The 27,976-nt window shown below is 35.4% G+C and overlaps 1 protein-coding gene across 1 annotated transcript in view; it reads right to left on the bottom strand.

Annotated features, from left to right (window-relative positions):
* LOC310900530 (uncharacterized protein) overlaps positions 1-27,976 on the bottom strand; it is a gene marked incomplete at its 5' end in the record, with an annotated part of 545,595 nt that overhangs the window by 159,518 nt on the left and 358,101 nt on the right. Inside the window, one exon of the mRNA XM_083838654.1 lies at positions 5,307-5,411. The remainder of the gene's footprint in view (positions 1-5,306; positions 5,412-27,976) is intronic.

Here is a 27,976-nt window from a genome sequence, read left to right on the forward strand (position 1 = left end):
AGTGAAACAGGAAGTGTTACTCTTCAATGTCAGTTATATTAAGGAAGCACCTAGAAACCATAACAGATATACAAGTACGATCACTCTAAGACACATCTGTACTGAAAAGTCACTTCACTAAATACAAGAGATGGAGTCAGGAAAGAAGAAGCAGAGAATAGTAAAACCATTGTCAAGGGTTACATAGCACACTAGTGTAAGTGAGCAATGAAGTCTCTGTATTTCCTATCCTCTTTTGAGGTTGCCTTCCTTTTGGAACTACATTGCCAACTAATTACTAGATCAGCATTCTATACTGCCAGGTTTACAACTTTTCTGTGGAGAAGAGTACATGGGTATGAATTAATGAATACCCATAAACCAAGGATAAGAATATAAGAAACATCTCTATCACTATTTAAGAGTCGGGAAATGAAAGCTTTAGGACCTTAACTCTCTGTGACAGTACCACTAGAAATATACCGGTGCAAAACCCGCATTAATAAGGAAGAGAAGACCCAGAGTGTCCAGATGATTTGCAGATGACATGGGAAATCTAGAGCAAAACATTTACCTTGGGTTGCTTAACTCCCAACCCTACTTCTTAACCAGAGAATGTTTCTTCTTCCTTATACTAAATGTGATAAATGTGCACAATTAAGACTAAAACCCTCATTTATACCTTTCATTCATTCTTGGCATGTAACATTTCCAGTTAAAAACAAGTTTTGGAATACAGTGTAATTTTCCGTATCTGGAAATCATTTCAATTTATGCATTAAATATTTCTTAGATTATATACGTTATATTAAAAAATATTTATATTAATATTTATATTAAAATATAAATAAAATATTTATATTAAAAATATTTACCTCCTTTTGGGTTAAAGTAGATTAAATATTGACATGTACATAACTTCTCTATATAGAAATAGTTCTTGAATGCTATGCTAATCATGTTTTAAATTCTCAATAAATTGTTTTAGTAATTTGTATCGGATAAATATTTTCAAAACAATTATAACTATATTTCTTAATATAAAGCATTTCAAATCCTCTGAATTGTTTGAAACTTTACCTTGGAGCTTTTTTTTTTGTGTGTGTGTGTGTGTGTGTGTTTGTTTGATTGATTGATTATTTTTTTTTCAGGCATAATAAGAATAAAAAGGGTCAAAGAACCAGAGAAAATGAATAGAGAAACCTAAATATAACAAGAACCTGTTCTAGTTAGGCTTTCCGAGACTAGTTTTGGAGCAATATGAATTTACAGAAATAAACTACAAAGTTTGTTTTCATAGCAGGGAGTATAATTTATTCTGAAATAGATTCATATATAGATTTTTCCATTCTGCTTGAAACTCTGCTTGTTTGTTTTGAACAAGCAGGAAGAATGGTATGTGAAATGGCAGCCTGACATCTAACAGAACACTTGAAAAGTAACTCTGTAGCCATTATCTAGCTCAGCTGGCCCATTGAGCTGAGAAGATGGAGAACATGAGTTGAACATTTCATAATAGAACGAATTTGCTATAAATTGAAGTAGTATTTTAGGGACAGGGGTTTACTTGCCAAATTTCAACACAGTAAAAAATGAAGCCATTCACAGCACTTGTTAAAAATGGGATGTTTTGATTCCTGGAAGCAGCATCTACAACATTGTTTTGAAATAAAGGGCACAGACACATTGATAGGATAAATGTTCATTAAGATAGTTGGATGTGTTTCTTGAATATATAACACAGATGTACATGCAGAGAATGTTGTTAAAATGGCTGCAAATTTATGTAAGTTACCGTCTAAAAATAGTCTAAATTTGGCCTCTAACAAATATTAATAAGGATAAAATATATTAAACACTTTGAGAAATATTAACACTTTTAGAAATATTAACACTTTTCTTTTTTCTCTTTCTTTTTAAATCTGTCTAGTATGATCTACCTCCTTTGGGCCAAAATATAAGGAAAAAAATATATATATCCTATATATCTCCTTTCTACCATGTCAGCTGTCTCTTTCATTGCAAACTTCATCTTCTTAAGACTTTTATTCAAAACTACACTCATGCTACCTGTAAAGCTAGGACAAAACACCCATGGAACTCTCTGCTTATTACCATTCCTTTTTCTAGGTATTGGTATTGTTATATATTAGGAGACATGATAATCTCAACTGGCAGCTAAGTGGGGAGGAAGAGGAAAGGTACAATAAATAAGGAGACAAAATCTGCCATTTCAGGCACTCCATATTTTGATAAAGGGTCACAAGCAAAAATCTAGAACCATCCTGAATAGCTTGAATGGTAATAATACACCATGTTAATTCCGTGCATTCCATTTTATACAGATCATGTCTACAAAGTGGCATTCTGGCATAATCCATACTAGATAGAATTAATTGCAAGTGGAGACATTATATCACTGTTGGTACATGTAGATTTTTGCCCTTAAAGAGAGGTAAATTTGGACTATTTTCTATACATCTAGAAGTAACTAAGAAACATTATTATTATTTAAAACATAAAAAAAAACCAACACCTTGCTATGTAAACTTTGCTGCTTTTCAGAGAAAAACATGAACATACTCTTTATGTGGTAAAAATAGAACTTGTATTTTTTAGAGGAAATGTCTTCTCAAGGGACTGAAAAATAGTGTTTGAAAATTCCAGACACTGTCATTGTGGCATGGAATAATAGGCAGATATTTTATAATTAAAGGGATGTTTTTTTTCCTTTTTTTTTTTTTAATTGTGAAATTTATACATATACACATTGCTAAGCAATTTCTTTCAGCCTGTAAAATAGGAGGAATCTTCACTCATGAACATTTGAAAGCTTCTGATAAAATATTGCAACATACAACATCTCCACAGCAGGTGACATGTTTGGACACATGGCAATATCAATTGCAAACAGTACAATCCTTGAGCTTTTCCAAAGTATCCATTCACTCATTCATAGTCTAAATATACAACTCAGAAGATGAAGAACTATTTCACTGGAATGTTTTTCACTAGTTTCATGTTGGCATAGCAGATGTTAAATCCAGCTACATAACAGCAGATGTGTCCTCATGTACACAAGAGAAACTGCTAACATGCCTTCCGTTTTTTTTTGTTTGTTTGTTTTTCATTCTTTCTTTCTTTTTGCCTTCCTTTTGAAAGTTTTGCCTTTCTTTTGAGAAGGAACAGAACATTTCCATTTTTAATGGCCTCAGAGAACCACTGACATAAGTTACTTAGCAGGAAAAAAGTCATGTTTCACAAGTGACCACTATAGGACGTCATTTAAGTTGGTCAAACTCACCGTACTTTGTGCTGATGTGCATGAAGAATGATTGATTTTCTGAATATTTTCTAATTATTGTTAGTAGTAGTACAAATACACAGGATAAGATATTTGTGTGGTATGTGTATCTTCACTGAAAGCAAACCCCAAGGATTGAAAAGTTCACCCATTTTCTTGTGTATCCAGGGGAATGGTAATTCTTCTGGATTTTTTTCCGTATTCATCATCATTCTGCAGATTATTTCATTTAGACATGTAATTACCTCAACATGTTCTATGTAGCCTTCATACAAGAAATTGAGCTTATGCTCTACAGTAAAAATATTACATTTAATTTTTAATGAAATATAAATATTGCACAGTAATGACAAAATGATACAGCCTAAATTTATATGTGAATTGTTCCAGTCAATATAGTGTGCCTGAGTACACTTCTGGATCAAAGTTTAAAAAACATGATTTATATTATATATTCAGAGAAAGCGAGAAGGAGGGATTTCTTATGGCAATTTAAATTTAGTCTAGAGTTTTAAACAGGGTTTAAGCAAAGAGATATTCATCACCCAATAAAAAACAATGAAATTAGAGACCATACCACAGAAGTTATCCAAATTGCAATACTTTTTGAATACATTTCTTTCGTTCTGTATGACTTTCTTTACCTGGACAAACTAAAATTGAAACTCTGATTTTGCTGAAATCATTAGTTTCAGGGGGTTTAGGATTTCACTTTCACTTATTAACCTATACATGGGTAGTCCCAAAGGTCTGACTGTGTATGTGTATTTGGGGTGAATTTACTGCTGCTCTTTGTAATGATCATGTAAGAAGTATCTACTAGATGCTGTCTTAGGTGCAGTCTTAGAGACATAACATAAGTGGCTGTAAGATGAGGAAATGCTATACGAAAAGATTCAAAAGCATAAAGAATATAATTCCTTGGGGAAATATAGAAACAGTATTATGTAGAATAGTAGAATATTATTATTTAAAAACAGAAAGACATATGATGTTTTGACTAAATGGAGCCAATTCAACTTCATATATATTACATAATAGTCTTTCCTTCCTTGTGTATTTATTTATATTTACACATACCTCATTCATATCAACCACTGAAGAAAAATTCTGTGTAAGGAAATAAGGAATAAGTCTTTTATACAAATAGGAATGAATGGAATTGTTCCTTTCCCAAACATGCCTAGTTCACCAATTTACCCTTCTATTTGTGTAATAGATCACATAACTTTTTCTACATAAACAATAAGAAAGAGCACGAAAATATCACAAATAGGAATGAATATAACAGCAAAAAGAAACAATCCTATATTATATTTTAAAATCATTGCATTATCAAGAAAACTGCACATTTTGAAAATGCTGCCATTCTACAAGGAGGTCAGGAGCCTAGGTTTACTGTTACAATGACCAAGTTTTTCCTGAATACAGGCTTGTATGCACTGTGAATCACACATGAAAATCCTTGCTTTGTTCTACTTTTTTTCCAAAACATTGAGTTTTCCCTGTTGATAGATATAATTACTCTCTAGCTTAATTTTCTTTAAAAAGATAGAAAATTTTGTTCCTTTTGATGAAGGAACTAAGTGCTATAATAACCAATTCAGGTAAAATAGAAATGTAAATTCTGGTCTTGGCAGGTAAATGAAAGCAGGAAGGTGATTTTCCACCCTCTTGTTTTTAGAAAACAAATATTTATTATTTTCAGGTCTACCTATACAATCTTCTATCAGCTTGGGTGTCCCACAGCTCAGAAAAAACGATTTTCAGTACACCTTTAAACACTTATCAATGCAATATTGAAGGTTCAGAGATAGCATTGCAAAGATTGCCGGTAATTTTAAGAGCAACAGGCACCATGAATAGGCAGCAAATCATTATTTTCAAAAGGTCATTCAACACAATTGAGCTCTGCTATCTTACATCAAAACACATACAGGATGCTATTGCTAAGAATGCTAGATGACATTCAAAGCAAGGGCTTGCTATAAAGGGAGGATGAAGGTTATTTTCAGTAACTTGCCATTTATTTCCATCAGTGATGAGCTGCACAGTACCATAGGAATGCCCTGCTTCTTGGTTTAAGCTGGAAAGATCAGCCTTGTCAAATCTGATTCTGGAAAGGTATCTGAAAATAAAGTAAATACAAGTGTCACTAAATTTATTGCAGAACCATATTTCATTTCAATAGAGTTTTCGAAGTTGATGTTTCTTGATGGGAATTAGACATGCGTTACTATCCTTTATTAACTGATTTAGCGTAGCCCCTATAACTTCAATTTAAGATTTGTATTTCAGTACATGAAGCTGCGCAGAACAGTTCTGTATATCTCCCAAAGTCTCCAGCCAGATCCAAGACAAAATAAAAGAGACAAAAGAAGAGAAAAAGAAGGCAATATGAATACAACATATTTGCATAGGCTATTAACTTCCACAGTTCATCATTTTCAGTTAGATCTTATTTCATTTTTTATAAAAATAATAAATACAGTGTGAATTTCAGATGTCTGCACTGCTTCATTTTCTGATATTTGAATTTAGCATAAATGGTTATAGGGAAGTTGAGGCTGGATTTTAGAGAGAAACATTCAGTGGTTTGATCATGGAAGTAATGCAATAAATAAAAAATAGGATGGAAGAATACAGAAAGAAAAAAAGAAAAAAAAAAAAAGCAAACACAACAACATCCAGAAGAGTGGGTGAGTAGGTGAAGGATGACCTCTCCAACAGAACAAAGAACAAAACAGGGAAAGAAAAAGAAGCATACTATCTACTGATTTTTGTGGAGACAGCTGACACAAGTCTCCCAGGTCTGTTGTTTGCAACAATACATTCTTATCAAGAAAGCCTGAAATATTTCTTGAAGAATAATTATGATCAGAGAACCTGAACAACATTTTAAGAGTACTGGCATGAGGCAAAAAGGAGGAGTGGACATAATGCATGTCTACTAGGAGAGACGAAAAGAAAAATAGGGTGAGAATATAAATTCACACCACTTGTATACTGTTCTGGCAAGATTCTGTGTCATAGTAAAACATAAGCAGGAAAGAAGATGCTTAAAACATTTAATGCTGGCAGCTGCTATATTTACTTCTGCCTTACACATGCAACAATTTTTCTCCAATAGCTAATGTACAGGGTGCAATGCACCTAACACAAGCCATGTGAAATCCTCTATCACTTAGAGGAGTGCTACAGTGAGCTCTGTGACACTGAAGGATTGAATTTGTTTTCAAATGCCTCACAGTGTTACAAGCATGGAACCAAACAAAGGGATAGGAAAATATTATTTTGTGTCAAATTCAACACAATATGATTTAGCTGTGTGCCTGGAAGTAACGGTGTTCTATACTTTGAAATCTAGATTTCAACAGCCATGAATGCCGGTGAATAGACGTAATCTTGAGAACTGTTTATTCACACAGCTCTGTTCTGAATCACAAAAATCAAGACTGCTGCTGTAAGAGGCTGCTAAGAAATACTGAAAATTCATAAAGTAACCTGTCTTAGATAGGTTCCATTCCCAACGCAACACACACCCACCCTCTCCCAAGAAAAATCTCTTGCTTTTAGAAACCATAGTTTTCCAAACCTACATGAAAAATTCCCTTTAAACCTATAAATGATTATAAATCCATTCTGGACATAAAATTTTTAATATTGAGCTTTTAATAATTTTTGTCACCAGTAACATCACACACTATTTATTAATGAAGAAATTAATTGTTAATACACAAAAGTATTAACAACCTAATTCAGGATCTCTATACTAAATTCTAATTATGGACTCCCATGTCAGCATACTTATACTAGAATAGTCTTGTTCTCTGTACTGTGCAATATTTTAGAAGACTGCTGATGAAAAATAATTGGCATTTTACTCCTGCTGAACAGGAGCAGAAAACACTTGGGTGCTTAGTACCAGGACCCTGGGAGCACCTTGAGGAACCAGTGGCACACCAGCTGCCCCCCAGCTGCCCTGCTGCCTAGGAAGGGCGGTGGGACGGGCCCTCCTGCTCCTGGGAGTCTCCAGCCTCACTGCACCCTGACACTGTCTTAGACTGTGCACAGAGCAACCAAATGGTGAGGACCAGTGTCCCTGTTTGCTGTTTGTTAGCCAGATCAGCATGGACAGGAAAAAAAAATTGAATATGCTATGGATAATTGGCTGCCACAGTTTTGGGTATACTCTGGAGTATAACTACATTGAAACAACTGAACCTGATATGGTGTCCCAGTATATAATACAGCCAAAAAGTTTTATTCCTTTCAGAGGTATTACATTGGCTTTTCCCAGCGAGGTGAATTCAACATAGATCTCTGTGGAATTTGTTTGCACTGATAAACATTCCTCTATTTCTTACTAGCTATTTTTGAGTCATCCAAGAGAAATAAAATCCTTGTATTCACTTGATTTTTATTTCTGTATTAAACTGGTCTAATCAGGAGTAGCAACCATTATATATATATAGATAGATATATACACATATATATGAGGATCTAATATTAAATCTATTCCAGAATGTGCAGATATGTAGACCCGGATGTACTTACACCCTCAATGACACTCCTTCAGTGTCCTATAAACAGGAACACTGAACAACGTAAGGAAAATTGTTATTTTCCTGGTATGGTTTTCTACTGATGGCTAATGTTGAATGTATTTAAACTAGATGTTAACAAAGTAGATAGAAAACTTGCAATTAAATAAACAATAAAGTTTCATGTCAAGAGGAGAAGAGGAAAACATAATAAAACCCGAGAGGTTTCTTTTTGTCTCTAACCACAAATACTAGACTAGATCAAATTGAAAGGACAAAAACCAGTTGCTCTAGGCATGCGATTACTAACAAAGTCTTGAAATCTAGAGCTGATTACATTTCTATAAGTCACTCAATGTCCCCTTGTCAGTGCATGCTAATTCTCTAAAGCATATTTCCTCATGCTCTATTTTATCTTCTTATACAAAAGTCAAGGTAACAGGTCTCTAAATTAATTTGTAGAAACTTTTAACAGTTTAATAAAATACATGGTAAGATCCCACTACAAATATGTAAAGATACTGGTCAACCTCTTTCATTCTTTCAGAAGTGGTGCCATTTAGAGGCTCCTGAACAAGTATTAATGCATCCTAGTGCACAGCAGCACTGGTCAGAGTGTAGCATACCCTTTGAATCATAGCGTAGAATTAACACTATGCCTTAAAATAGAGTGAGGAAAAAAAAAAAAAAAAAGACAAATTAATTTAGTATTTAGTTTTAATGACCTATAAAGAGCTTGGCTTAGGCTGACTTCTGGAAAAAAAATAACATTTTGGGAGAGAATAAAGTATATGAGCACCACTAACTTATTTTTTCTGGATCATTTGCGCTATTCCTTTGTATGAGTTACTGTTAACCCCTTGGAGTCATTCTGAACAATATACTGCACAATACAGAGTGCATTGTATCTCACCAGTTTATGATTTTTTATTGCTGTAATGTTTTTCTATGACTTTGAAATGTATTAAATATGATAAACAATGCAGTTCATTCATGTAGCACTGTGAACGTTTAAGCTTCTGATGTGTGGCATAGGTAACTTCCAGTTCAGCTTCTTTGACAGCATTACATTTGAAACCCAGTTTGAACCTGATCTGAACCCACATTTAAGTTAATTGTTGTTATTCATGTGTCTTAATAAGCTTTTGGCTATGTTTTAATGAAGCTTGGGAAAGCTTGTCAGCATAGAGCCAAAATCTGCAAATGTTTGGTCAGACTAATTATGTCTTGCCCTGAAACAGAATGAACAATCATCCATTAAAGAGTAGAAGAAAAATGTGTAATCAGCGGGTTTTCTCTTCAAGCTACTACTATTTATGAGCTATTTATCACAGTAGTGAATAGAGGTTAATCCTTTATTTGCACAAACAGAGGCTTACACTCAGAAGTCATTGTGTGGTAGGAGACTGATCTCCACAGAACACACCCACTTAATATTAAGTGCTGTTACTTAGGGTATGCAAGCGGATTAACATCTAGAACTTTCAACTTGGAGGAGGTACATCATAGCCTTAGTCAAGTTGCATGAAAATCCCTACAAAGAAGCAAGATATCTACATTTAGCTTTTATTTTAGCACTTTAAAAAATTTGAATATTAAATATTTTCGAAATGTGTAAAGTAAGTGTATGTGTTTTCAAACACCGTATTATTTTATTACTGTGCCTCTAGAACTACAAAGAAGATCCAAGAGGAAGCCCCCATACCAGAATAGCTGCTGTGTTAGATGCAGAGCTACCATACAAAACCACAAAATTACTGACTAATATTTCAAAGCAAATATCCCTTTCATTTGCCATGATTTTTAACTGACATCCAATTGGGTTTATAGTTGTGTTTCAATAATAAAAGGATATATATAATTACTAAGACAGACAGACAAATAGGGTAGACTTTTCAAATTATTAACCCTGTTCCAATTGAAATTATTGCTGAGTTATCACTGAATTCTAGGCTATATATTTGAAAATGTAGCCCTCCATGGTGAAATTTCTTGTACAATGTGGGTGATGATGTCAGCTTTATACCCATCAAAATAGAGGCCTGAGTAGCCAATCACTACAGATTCATAGCAAGCCTTGGTTTAAAATTATCAGTGTTTCCATCTCTCCCAAAAATAAATACCAAACATATTCAATTTTATAGTCTGAAAAGAAAAACTAAGCTGAGCAGGTAAGTTTTGGAAAATGAAAAGATAACATGAAGCACACTGCAACCATTTATTTTTTATTTATTCCTTCGATTTGTTCTCAAAATCATGGAATCATAGAATGGCTTGGGTTAGAAGCAACCTTAAAGATCACCTAGTCCCAGCCCCCTGCCATGGCCAGGGACGCCATCCACTAGATCAGGTTGCCCAGGGCCCAACCTGGCCCTGAACATCTCCAGGGATGGGGCATCCACAGCTTCTCTGGACAACCCATGCCACAGCCTCACCACCACAGCAGTAAAGAATTTCCTCCTAACATGTAATCTAAATCTCCCTTCTTTCAGTTTAAAACCATTCCCCCATCTGACCATGTAAAAAGTCACACTCCTTTTTTTGTAAGTCCCTGTTAGGTTTCAATGAACACTCACAATGTGGACTCCCCAGAGCTCATCTCCAGGCTGAACATCCCCAGCTCTCTCAGCATATCTTCATAGGAGAGGTGCTCCAGCCCTCTGATCATATTTGTAGCTCTCCATTGGACCCACTCTAACATGTTACATCTTTCTTGTGCTGATGGCCCCAGACCTGGATGCAGCACTCCAAGTGCGGCCTCACAAGGACAGAGCAGAGGGGGACTATCACCTCCCTCAGGCTGCTGGCCACATCTCCGTTGATGCAGCCCAGGATGCAGTTGGCCTTCTGGGCTGCAAGCGCACACTGTTGGCTCATGGCAAGCTTTTCATCCACCAGAACCCTCAGGTCCTTTTCTGCATCTGTCTTTCAATGGCATTTTGATCCTTCAAAGCACATTTGTACATAATGTCATTCCTTTTTGAACTCTTCTATCTGCTCTATTCAGAAATATATATATATATATACACATATATTTATTTCTTCCATTGACAGAGGCAAAATCTAGAAGCAGGCAATTTTTTTTTTATTTTTTTTTTATTTTTCTCCATGTTCTTGCTTGAGTTCAGAAGTAGACACATTTGATTAAATAAATGTGAAAATTACTAACATGCAGAACTATGAAGCTACACTGTCTGAATAGATATAAATTCATAAATTAATTTTGAATCTTTAATAAGAGCCACCTTCTTGTGATTAATACTGTCAAGGAATCTTCACCAAAATGGTAGTCAATGTGAAGTCCTAGAAGAGCATTTGGCAACTGGAACTATGTAGAACATGATTACAGCTAGATTGTGTTTTTTGTTTTAGAATAAACAAATAAACGAAACCCCTGGATATATCAAGTTTAACAAAATCTATGGAATCTATCATTATATAGGAAGAAAAGTTGTGCTTTACCTCAGTAAACCCTGTTTTAAGAAGGTCTAGTTCAGGACTATAACCCTCTACAATGTCTAAAGACAAGGAACTGCATTTAATAAAGAAATTGAGAATACCTTACATTTACACAGAAAGAAATTTTTAAACTGATTTATTTGAAGTAATAAATCAAGCACTTCAAATAAGATTTTAATTAAAAATTTTCCTCTTGGTTATATTGGGATAACAAATGACATAAATTAATCCTGCTCTATGCTTTCATAGACTAGCCACTGATTTAATGAACTGTTTTGAATGTTTCTTTGTCCAATGAAAATAAATATTTATTCTCCACCTTTCATTCAATATTTGAGCTGGAACAATATGTTTTTTCTCGAGGTCATATATTTGAGTAGTTTAATTTAAGAAATACAAATCATGAAAGTAATGAGTTTATATGGCAACTGATCCTTTTTAGCTTTCTGTTGTTTCAATTAGATTTTTTTTTGTCATTTTTTCGAAGCTTCATACAGCACCACCATTCTCTTTCCAAATGACTTTTAAAGGATTCCTTATGCTTTTTGATTTGTTAGTTACAAAAACTCACAGCAAATTAATCTGAGAAGTAAACAGGAGAGTAGTGCTGAAAGCACTAGAGAAGAAATTAGAATATCCATAACTGTAAAATGTATTTAACCCCGACTCTGCTGCTGGCTCTGGTGAGTCAGTCTCTAAGGGGCTTAACTTCCTGTTTCTTTTTCCTTTTATTTTCCTTTTTTGTCCATTTATTCAATGTAAAATAAGGAATAATATGTAATTCAAATGAACACAACAAGATAAGTCCACTATGATGATCTTTCTAATAATATACTGTAAGCATAGAGTTGACGAGAATCATGTCTACACAAAAACTTTTTATGAATTATATCTTTGAAGGAACAAGAATGCCAACAACAATTGTCATGCAAGAATTAAGCAGGGAAGAAACAGGAGATCTGCAGGGGAAAGTCTGGAACTTGGGAAATAATGAAAGTGGGGCAAATCAAGGAGGGCAAAATGGAGACTTGGCTCTCTTCTTAAGTGTATGAAGTATCTCTGGCTGTTGCCAGTTTTGTTCTTTGGAAATTATTATTAAGTGGAAGAGGCATTGAGATCTGACACCTAGCATTATTATTTTTATTTTGTTTATATATATACACATTTTTTTTAATGTCAGGGATCTAAATTACTTCATATACAATTCTTGTCATGAATAAAAGGGAAGACAAAAGCCTGCTCTGAAGTTTTTTATTCATTCTTGGATTTATTCATTCATGAGCTGACATCTGTTTATCATAAAGCATCCTGACAGCCTTACTGTGAGAAAAGCATTCTGTGAAACCTTACAGGGAGTCCATGACTGAGGGGAGCTTTTCAGTTTTCACTGTCATCTCAGGTTTTCAGCTCATTTCTGTTAACATCCATAGAAGAGGTAAAAATTCTGCTGTGATCACGTTTTGTGAAATGGTCTGGAACCACACAGCTATTTCATATGTATTAAAATTAATCTAATTTCATTTTTAGTCTGTTCCACCAAAACTTAAAAGCAATTCATATGTTTTAAAATAAGTATTTTCTCTGTCATTACCCAAGCTGAAATCTATTTTCAGTTTCTAAAACCATTTCATGATAAATTTCTAAAGAAATAGGACATGTGTGGCACACTCAATTCATCTTTCACGTAGCTATTGCAGAATCATAAACCTAGTCTCCATAATCTAGAAATCTATCTAGAAAATTCTATACCATAAAAATAACAGAGAATGGCATAACTGCATTTTTCCTATTATTTTACCATGCCCTGTCATATCTGCATCTTTATTAATGGATGCCAGAAAAATACAAATTTATTTGTTCTGAACTTGGTGAAACAACCAAGTTATGAGTCAAAGCAAACAGCATAATTATGCAAGTATTTGGAATTTGAAAAATATTTGGCTATGTTTCACAAAACATATCCAATACCGCATCCTTCACGGGTATAGAAATAAATTTGGTTCAAATATGTAATCTGTATTGTAGTTTTTGTTTGTTTGTTTGTTTGTTTGTTTTTTAATTCAGCAAAATGGATTTTATACTTTTTGCAAATAGGGTTAATCTTTGGAGGCAGAAGACACTTTTATATTTATTGTCACCACTGAGCATATAACTAATAATGAAGAAAAAAATGTACTAAAACTAAAACACAGACTTTTTAATAGGCATTTGTATGATATTTGGAAGTCTATACATTTTCTCCAGTGGCTATCTTACAGAAGATAAATAAGTGCAATACAATAATGGAGAATAAATGGAGGCAGCAAGAGTTCAAGACTAATAACTTGTAAGGAAAACTCTTTAACTCAGTAAGAATTTCATATTCAGAAGTAGGAATAAAAGTTTCTGTTTGGAGCCTTAATTTCTTCCTGCTGCAGCCACATCAGTCCTTCGGTTTGGCCAAAGATGACAGTTAGAAGATGTTTTTCTCAGGAAAATCTCTGTTACTTACTAACTGATAGTGCGGTTCCCAGCATAAATAGGAAGGGGAAGAAAAAGGGTGCCTGGAGGTATGCTTGCAACATACATGTGTAAGTAGCTTTAGTAGAGTAACTAACAAAAAAATAGCAAAATGACATTTTTTTTGGTTTTATCTGTAAATATTTTCTTCATTAGAAAAAGATTCCACCTTCTATTTCAAGGTGGTAAACATCAATATTAACAAATCTATCATAACTGTTAGACCACCAAATTTACAACATATATCTGCCATGACCCTATGAATTGAATAGTTGACAGGAGGGCTTGCATAAATAGAAAAAATATACCTGTTTTACAAGGTGTAGTGTAGACTTTTGCCAGGTCATTGTACTGGATCCCAACAAGCAGTATTTGACCTTAACAAACTGCTCCACATTTTATCTTCTTGATATGCCTGGAAATATTCTGGGCTAGGAATCTAGGGCTCTCATTCTAAACTCTGCTATGTTTTTCTCTTACTCAAGGACTAGCAGCATGCACCTAAACTCTCCAGACTCTTTAATATACACTGTTTTGCAACTATTCTTCTCAAGTTTTTCAGTTTTAAGTTTTGTCTGCTCAGTATCACATGACTGGAGAAAGATGAAAAAAAAAAGAACACCCCCCCCCCCCCAAAAAAAGAATCAGTTATAATGTCAGATTCTAAAATTGCTTATTTTTTATGATATATACACTTGTATTGTCAAAATAACAAGCTTTGCAGTAATGGTCCTGCTTCAATGTCACTATTTTTCTTGAGCATTAAATGGGCACAAGTCAGACACATGAACTTTCTCTTGTAGCTCAGGAGTTGTCTACAAATTAAACTTCTTTTCTTTCTGCTCTGTAGAAAATTATTTTAGCTATTTTTCAGGTAAGTTGAGTTTATCCTTACTACAAATGCATACTCTTTTGTTTATTGGCACAACTCCTTTACTGTTATATGAGCTTCACTAATCCTCCCTATTTCTATAATTTTCCTAGTTGAATAAATGCACCTTCCTCTCTGTCTTCTGAATTAGATCATATACTAGTCCCCAGACTTCAATCCCTATATTGAGGTATGAGGACATTCACTGGGCCAGACATTTCCACTCCAATAACCTAGTATTTCATTACTGTTGTCTGCCTTAGTGCCTGACCTCTGAGAGATGGATGTCTGACACATCTTCTGTGAACAGAGGCACCCATTGGTATGATGGTTTAATATAAATGTCAGGGCCTGGGTGAATCGATAGACTTCAACAGCCTTCTCCCTGGAGCCTTCCCTGACCCTTGCCCATGGGCCTAGGAGTCCCATTTCAGCTCAGCCTGAGGCCATCAGTCCCTGCTCAAACTAGTCGTAGCAGTGCCAGCCTCCAGCCCTCTTCCTGGATTACCTGGATTTCCTGGAATTAATCTGGGCCTGGTTTGTGACCTTGTATTTGCCTGCTGGTCACTGTACTGTCAGTAAGACCTGTTGCTGTCAGCATCCTGCTCTGCTTGCCGGGCTTTGTGCTGTGGGATTGCACTTGGAGATAAGGATTATTGCTGGGCTGGCCAGGGCACCACATTTGACTCCCTGTTCCTCATGCTTTCTGATGGTTAGATCAGGCTGTCTCAATCCCTTAGCTAAGCAGCATGGATTCTGGCCCTTGACAACGCAGGGGATTGTTCTCATAGCTTCCCATGAGCTGAGTGATATAGGCCTGCCCCAAGGCTTCCCCACAGTGCTGACCCCTAACCTGATTTCCTCTGTGGCGACCTGAACCCCTTCATCCAGCCGAGAGGCCTCTCAGGGGCAGCCCAGATCTTCCACTTGGCCTTGGAAGCTCTTCAGTGGTGATCTGAGACCCTGCACACCCCTTTATCTAATAACTGCTCCCTGGCAATACCTGCCTGGGTGAGCCCCATAGTGTCCAGGGACTGATCCTTTGTGACTCCAACCCATACAGCTCTACAGGCCCCTCAAGTAGCCTCACAGGGGCTCCTGCCCTGGCCTGGGAGCCAGCACACCGCCAGCTACAACCAGTGTTTCATAGCCAAGTGTCTGCACACCCAGGGCTGTGTAAGATGTGAGGACAAGCCCTGATGAAAGGAGAAGCTGCTGTCACGGCCTCAGGTGCATCCCCCTCTGGGGGGTTTGTCTGGGGGGCCCAGGGCCAGCACAGCCAAGTGCAGTCCCCTCATGCAGTGGCCTTGGAGTGCAACTCCCCGGCAGCGCTGAGAGGAAGCTGGACCAGGGCCCGCCCCATCCTGCAGGAGCTACTTTGGGCCCAGGCTCCAGTGCTGGGCCCTACCTCAACTCCAGCTGGGCCTCAGCTGAACCTTTTTTTTTCCACTGACACTAGTCTGCTTTGCACCCTCACTGGGGGCAGTGGGACCATCACCATGCCCCTTTGGGGACCCCCCGTTATTCCTGGCAGTCCGTTGCTTAAGGAGCAGTTGGCCTGTGCTGCCTACAATTTCAGTATAATAATCTCAAAAGTAGAGTAAGAATGTATATAATTTGAACAGATGACTTACTCAAATAACCAAACCTTTTCATTTTCACTGTACCTTTTGATCTTCTACATACCGATCTTACTCTAGAAAAAGGGTGCTGTAATTCAGGATTACATTTCCCTGATCCTCAAAGTTTTGGTGTTTTATCAAATGCTTCTTTTGTTTTACAGAGACAGGATCCCTAGAACAGCAGGTTTTCACCCATTTTTTTTTTTTTTTTTTTTCTTGAAAGATAATGACATGGCTTGTCAAGCCAATAAGGACTGTGACTTCTGTTTTTTAGTCTGAAGAGTTCAAATTTTGTTCAGATTTTCTTTTGCTCCTAAAAGCTGAAATACTAATCAGTGCACCAGTATTGCCCATGATGATGATATTAAATATTTTTTAAGAAATAAGGTTAAATCATCTTTCTTTGTTATGCCTTATTCCAGTCTTGAATTTCAGCAACATGTAGATTTGTCTTGAGTCTGTAACAGTTCTCAGTTTTTAATATGAAATAAATAAGCCAATACTCCTAGCCAGCAATTTTGGGACAGGAGTTATGTCTGAAATCTAGAACATAACCCAAATTTTGCACCTAACTTGTCTGATATTGTCAGGTATGTAATCAACCAGCTGACACACTGTTGTATCACAGGTGAAAGATGCCAAATAAAAAATAAAAATCTTGCTTTAGGAAACTTACTACTGAAAGGCCTTATAAGCGTACGTGCTTCCAAAAGAAACATTAAAATGTTTCTTTAACATTAAATGTTAAAAGTGTTTATGGCATACTCTATAGAATTAGTTAGTTACATGTGGAGGTCACAGTAATAGGTATCCTCACAAGAAGAGGTGAACATTTTGAAGATTTCCAGGACTGAGCCATTTATACATTAAATAAGAAGAATTTCTTTAAAATGAAACAGCACAGAAGATACCACTGAGGTGGATGAAACAGAAAAAAGATGAATAGCAATATGAAGGTGTGATAAAATTATCAATAGAAGAAAAGAATATAGGTAGCAATAGAGAAATATCTGCTGTTAACACAGATGCTGATATGAAAGAAATACTGATGCAAAGGAAATGTAGTTATTAGCCTAATATATACTCTTCCTACTGTTTAGGGTGCTAACAACCAAATTTATTTCATGTCATTAACATATATATATAGGTATATATAAAGTGAAGATAGGAAATACACTGTTGAAAACACACTGAAGTTTAATACAGTTAGTAGCTAGTTGATTACAATTAATTTCAATTTTCTATGCCTCAATTAAGGACAACTGGGAGGTAATATTTTCTGCATGACAGATAGGTGTGAAATGGTGGTAGTTCATGTCAAAACATGTTTAGAAAAAAATAAGTTGGGTAACCCGGATAATTTATTAAGGGGGGAGGGGGGTGTGTGTACAGATCTTTGTGCATGCAACTTAGTATAGAGGTTGAACACCTTTCAGAGAGCTTGCCAGACTGTCTTTTGTCTTTCCCAAATTCCAAGGTTTGTGTCTGCCAGCAGAAACTCAGTCAGAGCCAAGAAATGCTGCCTTTTAAACAGGCAAACTATTGTTCATAATCTTCTGAGACAGTTTCTCTCTCTGTAAGGAAACATATCACAGTTTTCATCTTTTCCTAAGTTTTGACCTCAGTGTGAATGAAATGAGGACCACTAACACTGAGTGCTCTTTCAAGATCACTTTTCTCCCACCACTCTGCGTGAGCCCTGTAGCATGCTGTTTAATGGCTGGATGTGTGCTATTTTGTATTGTATTGTATTGTATTTTAGGAGGACATTTTGTTCCTCTTATTCTGACATGGAAACTGGCCATGCTACTTTTAGGTCTCATTGCGTAAATTATAAGCCCATATGAATCTGATATCTGAAAGGGTAATACAGAAGCAGAGAGACTGGTGATCAAAACAAAGGTATATTGAGAAAAAAACAACACAGGTTAATGTCAGAAAAAAAAAAAAAAAAAAACGTGAGGAGAAGTTCTCTAATGTAATATTTGTGGCTATCAAACCTATGACATACTATGCATCTGTAGAAGATGTCCAAGTTGTTTTCAACAATGACATTCTGAGTGACTGGTGATTCTACTTACATAGCCTTAGATAAGCAGGAAAACTCAGTAGACTGAAGCAAGTTTGCCTACCCTCCAGTGGTCCTGTGAGCATATTTGACAGACATAAAAATTCCAAACCTGATGAACAAAAATCAACAAAAAACTCCTGTTTTTTTTACCGCTTGAATAATATTCACTCAGAAAGAATCATCAGGTAAGAGTTCTCAAAAAAAGTAAGTATTTCTTTACTTTTATCATTCCATAATTAATGGTGTTTGTTAAGAATATAATTCTTTTACCACCTGGGCTTAATGCTTCTGGAGTGATTTGTGAGAAATTTCAGCTGTTCTTTATGCAAAAGAGTGGGTATATTGGAACAAAGTTGTCCTCCAGCAGCAATTGTATTCTTTACTTTTATTTTTTTTTGTGATCTGCCTTTATATCCTAATTTCTAACTGTTTCCCCTACACCATTTGCATTATTATCGGATGTAGATAAGTTCTAGCAACTGCTTCCAAAAATTTCAGCTGAACGTGTAGCTGACAGTGCTTGCATGTAGCGTGCATACATGTGTGTAATTACTTATGTCCATATACTAGTAGAAAAAGTGAATAATTGGAAACAAACAAACAAACAAAAAGTTTAAAAAGGCTTCTGCTGTTAGCTCCTGACTGAATTGGATAAGGTTTATCACATGGTATGTTGGGGCTCCTAGAATAACTACGTATTTTTCAGATATGCTATTAGCATTTTCTCTTAAGAAAGTTTTAAAAATCATTTTAGAACATAAAAGAAACAATTTTATACTTTATAAACCAACACCAAATCCCTGCAGCAGCAATGATGTCATAAGCAGCTGGGACAAGAGCAGTTTAAAATTCAGCTAAGCAGGTCATTCAGATTAATGAATTTTACAATAGTGGCATTCAATTCTACTTATACTTCTCAGGCACATTCTAACCACCTGTCTCAACTGAGTTTTCCCTTAATTGGCCAATGACCTCAAAAGGTTGGAATAAATGTCTTGAGATAGCCTTGCATTAGTTAGGATAAGCCATTTGGTGAAACTGATACTAACTACTTGATAAGCAATGGCTGGTGAATCCATAGGCCCTCCAGGCCCTGTCATAAAAGTTGCTCCAGTTTTTATCCCTCTCATGTTTAAGTCAACTTCAGCCCAGTACAACTCCCAGTAGGAAGTGAAAAATATCCACTGTAGTCATCACCCTGATTATTGCAGATAGTTTAGCGGTACAACTCTTCTCATGCACTGCAATTGAATAAAAATGTAATGTGCAAAAAGGTAAATCACCTGATGTTTATCATCTTTGTATTTTCCCTTTTGTTGTTAGTTTCTTTCACATCTTGTTTCAAATGAAAGGAAAGGTGTCTGCCTTCTTGTATATCATTCCAAGGCTAGAAAAATCGTATCATCTTACTCCTAGCAAGTAGGAGTGCAGCATTAAAGTAAATGGTTGGAAAAGCAAAAGAAGGGAAAAGTTTCCAGTGAAATTGTTTGGCTTTCAAGGCAATTTTGGAATGTACCACTCTCACTGCACAGTATCAACGTCTATAATATTCTTGGTAAATGTTTTTCAAATGCAAGAATATTCGTAGGTATTTGTAAGAAATGGTTTTTAGTGTTTTTGTTTGTTTGTTTGTTTGTTTTTCCTAAAGAATGGGGTACAGAATATAAGAAAGAAGAAGGATAGATGTGAAAAGTGTTTGCCCTTGTAAAAGGTAGGCAGTTGAGATGAAAACTTGAATTCACTCAAATATGACTCAATATTATGTAAGTGCTGTAATTTGTATTGACAGCATCTGTTACTTGTCATGGCCCAGAGGGTGTCAAACTAGATATAAATTTGAAAATGCAAATTTTATAGCTTCCATTCAAAGTTACATTTTCACATTATACCTGAAACAATGAATAAATCTAAGATTTACTCTTCCTCCTCCACCCACACCGCACATATATTAAAACAAAAAGCATTAATTTGTGCCTCTACACTTTCTAGATTTTAAGAAAACACAGTATATGCAGATGACAAGCAGATGAACTGCAGGGCAAGCTGACAGTCTTATTCGATGAACAGAGGTCTTGATAGGTAGCTGACTACCAAGGCCATCTTCTTCTACCATTACCATTCTTTCAAGAATGTCATAATATTTCCCAAGCCGATTCCCCCCCTCCCCAAACAAACAAACAAAACCCAACAACAACAACAAAATTGGAAATAGCCTGGCTTTTCTACTTTAATCGAGTGGGTCTGAACAACCTCACATTTTTCTCAATATTGCTATGAATTTGCAAATTATACGTAACGTGAACAAAGTTCTGCAATTTCTAAAGTATCTACTATTAATTTGCATTTGAAATTTCTTGATCAGTGTCATTTCAGTTTAAAATCATCTTATTTTGACTTTTGATTCTGTGAGTAATTATGACTCTGCGTACACAGTTGTAATCTTTCCTTAGGAAACAGTTGATGTGTAAGAAGAGCCATATCTGTCTGAATTACTAATGTGTTTATTAGGGGATTGATATAGTTATTATGAAAAAAAAAAAAGATTTTTGATTTCTGACTGCCCAATAAAAGCTTTAATCACCAAAATTCTAGAATTTCTTTGCTTTGTTTCTGTATATAGCTATGCTTTTATTTTTTATAAACTGGCAAAAAGGTTAGTAGATATATTTTTAGCTACACGCCACAAGTTAGACCCATTCCGCATTGTTGTTTCCTGTTGCTCCAGAAACAAGGCTTCTGAGGAGACACATGGCCCACTAGAAGATCATCAAATACTCAGGTCAATATAATTCTTGGAAAATGTTTTTTTGTTTGTTTTTTTTTTTTTACACCTCAACTTGTTTGTTCGTTGATCTTACAATACTTCTACCCACAGTGGAATGAACACTTTCAATAAGGCAGGGTATTTTAGCCATGGTGGTGAGCTAGCTTGTGTCAGTAAGTTCACTACAACTTCGGTTCTTTCTGTTCATCTTTCTCCCTGACGGAACAATTTTTGTTGTCTTTAGGCTCATGAGTTGGCCTTTCACTTTAAGGTCCCCTCAGTTTGTCTTCCTGAATTTGCATCTTTTAGTTTATCAGAATTGAGAAAGAGATGTATTCATACATTATACTTGTTTGATAAATTTCATAAGTTGCTTTTTTTTTTGATTTTGCATCTTCTTCCTATGACATTGTTGGTGGCATACAGTGTTTCTTTCTTATATTTTAATTTAAGTCATAAAGTCGTGTAACTAATCCAGCTGATAGACACAAACTAAACTTTCTAGCTATTTTATGAGAATATTCTTTTACAATTGCATACTTTAGATTGGACTTGCTAAAAGAGAGACATTACTTTATACAAACATAGGAAAAACATCATCATATTTGAATACATATCTAAGAACCTAAGTAAAAGACTAGTAGTATTCAGAGATGCTGATTTAGCTCCCCTCAAATACTTACTAATAGGCATCCAGATTTAAGATCAGAATCTAAAAATCCCTATGAATCTCAGTAATGGTGGGTATGTACTAGCACACAAACAAACAAATACATAAACAATCTCAATTTCTAATCAATGGAAGTCTAGGAATCTGTGTCTGATTCCAAAGCCAGACTGAATATCACCTGTTTCCTAACTTAATCAGTACAAGTTATCAATATAGGAATGGCAACATATACTGCCCACAAGAAATGGAAGTCCACCATATTGGGGATAAAAACTGCAGAGCACTGTCTGTGTGTGATTTTGATATGGAGTTACAAAATTTCTGTAACACTATCAGTGCCCCCTCTCTCCATAAACCAGTCAAAAACAAATCACTGTGATCTCTATGAGGAAATGTATTTTGTTACATCTGTTTTATGTTTATAGGACTTAGGTTAGTGTAATCATAAGTGCCTTGTACCTATTTGACTTAAGATGCTTGGATGTGTAAATCTTGCTTAAGCTTAAATTCGTGCAAGGGAATACAAACCTACAGAATTACAACAGACAGTGTTTGTGTTTCTATCCTTTTCAATAAACCTGTGTACATTTTCCTATTTCCAAAATCAGACAGTGTACAGAGAACACAGTGGGATTTATACCTCTACATCACCTCATACATTTAAAATACAAACCTATTTTCCAAAGGTTTGGAAATATTTGATCCTCATTGATTGTCACTATCCTGCAGGATATTATAAATTCAGTTCAGAAAGCCCCAACTCTGTGACATTTCTTTGACACTGTACACTGCAGCACCTCACTTACATAATTTACTGTGCACCCCAATATTACTAGCCCTGCAACATGTAGAATAAGAGCAATACTAACAGCTGGCTCACCATTGTCACATGAGGAGTAAGTTAATAGTGGCTTATTCTCTAAGCCCTAGTAAGAAACCTAATTCCTCCTTTGTCATCATATGTGGTACACATTTGTATTCAGTCTCACAGCCTCCTGACAGCAATTGAGTACCAGCAGCATGCTCTAACAAACCAAATACAGCCAAATGGCATGGCATTCTCAGTTGTATCACTTTAAATTACAGCACCAAGGAATTTCACTATGATTTTGCATTTATGCCACTTCAGGTTCTGCTTGTAATTTCATTTTCTCCTTTTTGATATCTAACATTGTTTTTCAGTGACCTTTGACTTATTCTGTAATTGTTCCTAAGCTGGGAATGACTGCAATAAGTATAATAATAAAAATAAAATAATGTATTTACCCTTCATAACATCAATCATTTTATCAGCGCTTTTTTATTGTTATTTTATTTATTTATTTATTTATTCATTCATGTAAACTAAGCAATTCAATTTACTTCAGGCTTTAGCCTTTCATTGTATCATTTCTTTTCACTCGTGGTTTTAACCCAAGCTGGAGCATAAATGAGAGACAGCAAGCATGGAGCTAATAAGAACATCTTGATTATAAATCAAAGTAAACAGACTGTCATAAAGCTGTGGAATAGAACAGATGACAGACAAAATTTTATCTCTGAAAGCAATTATTTTTGTTCTTCAGATCACATCATCTGTAATTTTAAGGGCCAAAGGTTATAGTTGTTTGTCTTTCAATTGGCTCAAGCAATTGAAAGCAGAAATCTCCATACCAGTGAGGTTAGTAGCAGCTCCAATGCAGCAGAAGAAACCACTTACATGTACTAATCCTTATTGGATCTGAATTTATTACAACAGTATCACATCTTACTGGTTTACCATGTCTGTATTTGCTCATAAAATCTTATTTTTGTAATTGAAAGAACAATAAGAAAAAGCCATTCTGCTTATACTTAAACACTATCAGTCACATTACTATGTAGATAGTGAACATAGAATCATACCAATACCTGAAATAAAATTTTATGTGCGTGCAATATGCTTATCTGAAACAGAATCTTTCCCAGTTCAATGAAGTGATGGGAGGAGGGGAAGGAAGGCTCCAAAACCTACTTTCTTTTCAGTATGGCAGTCAAGCAACATGGAGTTTGGAAACAGAGAAGGAAGGGATTGAAGGCTCCAGAGCACAGGCCTATGCTTTGTACCACAGCCACTACCACTCTCAGGGGCAGGATCCTATCTCTCTTCTTAGACACATTTTGGCACGTTCTATATGTGTTCTAAAGTGGCATTAAATCAAGCACTAAAATATTGAAATCTTGCATGAAATACAATATCATATTTTTGTTTGTTTGTTTAAACCTACTTCTGTTCACAACAGTAAAACCAAAAACATTGGAATGCAATTGGAGTCTTATGTTAAATCACAGGGAAGTGGGCTATTTTAAAATATAATTATCACATATCTCAAATATATATTCAAATGTTACTGTCATATTAAAATTCCATTTTAAATCAAATTAACTCCAGATGGCTAGATAACTTTTTTTGCATTTCCTTTGAAGCATCTATTGCTAGTCATTTTTGGAGATGGCAAGTTGGATTGGAAGGCTTCTGTTGTTGTTCATATAATAACTACCTCTGTTGTCCATCTACTATGTAGGCCTATGTTGGTTATGTTAGAAGGACTATTATGTTAGATTTTCAGTACTTTCTAAGTAAATTTAAAATAGCCAAGAGAGAAACTATGTTATAGTAATTACAAAATGAGATATTTCTTCAGGTATATTTCTACAGTTAACAAGATCTTCTCCAGATCTGTAGACAAGACAGTATTATAAGAAGTTTAAATGCTAATTAATGTTAGCTAATTAATTACACACAGGTTTTTAATTCAATGGATATAGTTATTTTATTTATTTATTTTTTATTTTATTTTATTTTTTATTTTATTTTATTCTCCCCATAATAAGGTAAGAATAAGCAGGGTTACTTGTTTGGCATGTTTTGCATGTTGGATGGATGTTTGGCGTGTTTTAAAAGACCTCGTTCTTTTTTGGTATAAATATCAGAAAGGAAAAGGTAGGTGCCTGAATTTGGTATAAAAGTCATTAAATGATTTAGAAATTATCTTTTTTTATAAGTAGTTAGATATTAGCAAAGGACTAAAGGAAAAAAAAAAAGAAGACAAGGGAAAAGCTTTGGACATGAAGTCTCTTACATGTAATTTTATTATTAATGGCTAATTAGTGTTCAGAATTGATAAGGTAGGTATCTCTTCTGAGTCTCTCACTCATTTGACAGAAATGTTTCTTCAGGAGGTACATTTATGTAATCCTGATAGCTCATAAATAGGTCCCCAATACAGGATTATGTAAGAAATGAAAACTATGTCATTGTAAGCACTCTACACTTTCCCTTGCTAACTGGGTTTAACAGTATCCAAAACTGTAAGAGGAAATACTCAGTATCATCAGATTCTTAATAAGCATTTTCTGAAATAGGTAAGAGTGAAACATGTTAGAATACGGGGTTAGGGTTGCGGTGTGAGGGGAGGCAAGGGGGAGGTGAGAAGCAGTTCTAAAGATTTCATTCTAATTGCATATCACAACATTTCTGCATTTTTGATAGAATTCCCATTGCTTCATGGGACATTCATGAGCTTTCATTCTATAATTTGCAGTGAAACATAATGTACTGCATTTTTGCTTTAACATAAAAGATGCGCTAGTAACTCTATATGGATAGATATCAAAAAGCTGGCCAACATATATCACAGACTGGTTTTCATAGCAAAGTGGATTTCAGTATTCAAAGTGATAGCAGTGAGAACTGAAAGCATTCCAGAAAAAAAGGAGAAAAAAAAAAAAAAAAGCTATATTCATATCACATTACTGAAATATTTATATTTATCTCTTATTTATCTCTTTTCTGGTCTATAATGATTTGATAATTCCTCAGGTGCACGGAAAAAAGAGGTGGTTTTTGTTTCCTTAGCAACTGCTAGATCTCCATTTTTGTAAATTGAAGAGCATATGCAGAGCTTGCTGCTTTTTTACTTAATGTCATTTTCTTCCGTGGTTTTATGAATTCAAAGTAGTCAAGAAATTACATGAAGGGAGTACTGGGAAAGAAGGGGAAGGAGGATTGATCCCAGGATCTGACCATGTTTTCAGTCATGACAGTGTCCCTGGCAGATCGGAAGGACAGAAGCCCTTTAAAGATATGGGGCACATCTGAGCCAATTTAAACTTAGGATAAAAATTAAAGAGTGGAAGTTAAATCTGCAGAACTAAAAGTCACCCTTTACTATCCCTCAGATTTAAGAGATTAAACTAACAAAGGAATTTAACATCTGTACTGTGAATGAAATGAAATACATTCTACAGATGTGTGTACTAAGAAAAGCACCAAAGAAAAAAATTAATCAATGATGAAGTCAAGAATAGGATGTGGAACTTTCATCTTTGGTATCTATTTTAAGAAACACATCACTTCTACTGTGCTAAAAATATAACTTTCTAGTCCTGGATCAGAATATTAAGCACTCCAAAAGGATGTTACTGTCCTTCATGATGTCAAAGAGGTTATAGCCGTGGTATCGTTACCATGATTGAATGAATAAAACTCACTTCTGGAATCACTTCTAGTATTAATTGGATTTACCACAAGTCAAATTTGGGACCTCCTTTCTCTTTTGGGGAATTTGATTGTGGAAAAATATAGAAATTGTCACAACAGACAGTAGGTAATTCCAGAAGCTTTGGACTGAGATGCAAGTGACCATTAGCAAAACGTGGAGCTAACACATTGCTTATACATCTGCACGAGGACTGTGAAACTTGATCGAAATGTTTAAATAATACAAGACAATTACACAGAGAATGCATTTGATATCTAGACTGAATCTCTTTCAGATTTTTTGTTGTTATTATTTAAAGCACTGCATCATAAGTACACCGCATAAAGCTAAATTCTACTTTATAGTTTATATTTAAGTCAAAATAGCATAATCCAGTAGTACAAAGAATGATAAATCAAAGTTAGAATTCTACCAAAAAAGAAAATTAAAATGTTTGAATACATCATAAAATAAATCAATATTATAAAACCTTCTATGAAGTCAAGCATATGTTGTCACACCTGGAACTTCTAGCACCTTCTTAAACCTGAGGTTATATTGAAACATGGATGAGAAAATCAGTACACAAATACTACCGTAGCACTACAGCACGACAGACTGCAGTGAACACAATTGGATCAAACAGAGATCTCTTGAAGGTCAAGCTATACCATGATGAGAAACTTGAACTACCAAGTTACCTGGGAATTCAAGATCACCTTGAGTTCTGTAAACTTTCAACCATAAAGTTCAATCTCTTCAGTACTAGAGGACAAGCAAAGTTCAGAAGTCCAAATATAAACCTGGGATATGTTTACTCTCTTAAATCACTTCTGTCACATTACATTTACTTTTGACTAACTGCTGCCCTCCAGATTCCAGCCTCTGATATGGTAGTGGGAAAGGAAAAATGGTGCTGAAGAAAAGATGACTGATTTCCACAAGTAATGCAACCTGATTGCTACATTCATGCTGACAGCTGACCTGAAATGAGCTCAGAAATAGCAGATTCCAAATTGCCCTGAACTTCATTGGTGACAGACCTGGAGATCCAGACTCCCTGGAAGAGTGAACAGGATTCTGTCCTGTATCAGATATTACCAACTGACTTCTCAGATATGTTTAGAAGTCTTTTAGCACCTATGTAACTCAGTTTGGAGAACAGACATAGCAGACCTGAGATCAAAAAAATCAACATTGTGATTAGCAACTATTAAACAGATCTAATGCTTATAACAATTTTGTTTTAACATGGTCTGGTCAGATCTGTCGTTATCTCAACCCTTTGAGCCCCACATTGGGTGCCAAAAGGACTGTTGTGGTTTAACCCATCTGGCAGCTCAGCACCACACGGCCTTTCGCTCACCATTCCCCAGCCACCCCGTGGGATAGGGGAGAGAAATAAAATAAAACAAAACAAAAAACAAAAACAGTGAAAGCCTGTGGGTTGAGATAAAGACAGAATCACACAGAATCACAGAATTGTAGGGGTTGGAAGGGACCTCGAAAGATCATAGGGTCCAACCCCCCTGCCAAAGCAGGTTCCTTAGAACAGGCTGCCCAGGTAGGCATCCAGACGGGCCTTGAATATTTCCAGAGAAGGAGACTCCACAACCTCCCTGGGCAGCCTGTTCCAGTGCTCCGTCACCCTCACCGTGAAGAAGTTCTTTCTCATGTTGGTCCGGAACTTC

This window comes from Anser anser (assembly GCF_964211835.1).
Source record: "Anser anser genome assembly, chromosome: 5".
NCBI lineage: Eukaryota > Metazoa > Chordata > Aves > Anseriformes > Anatidae > Anser > Anser anser.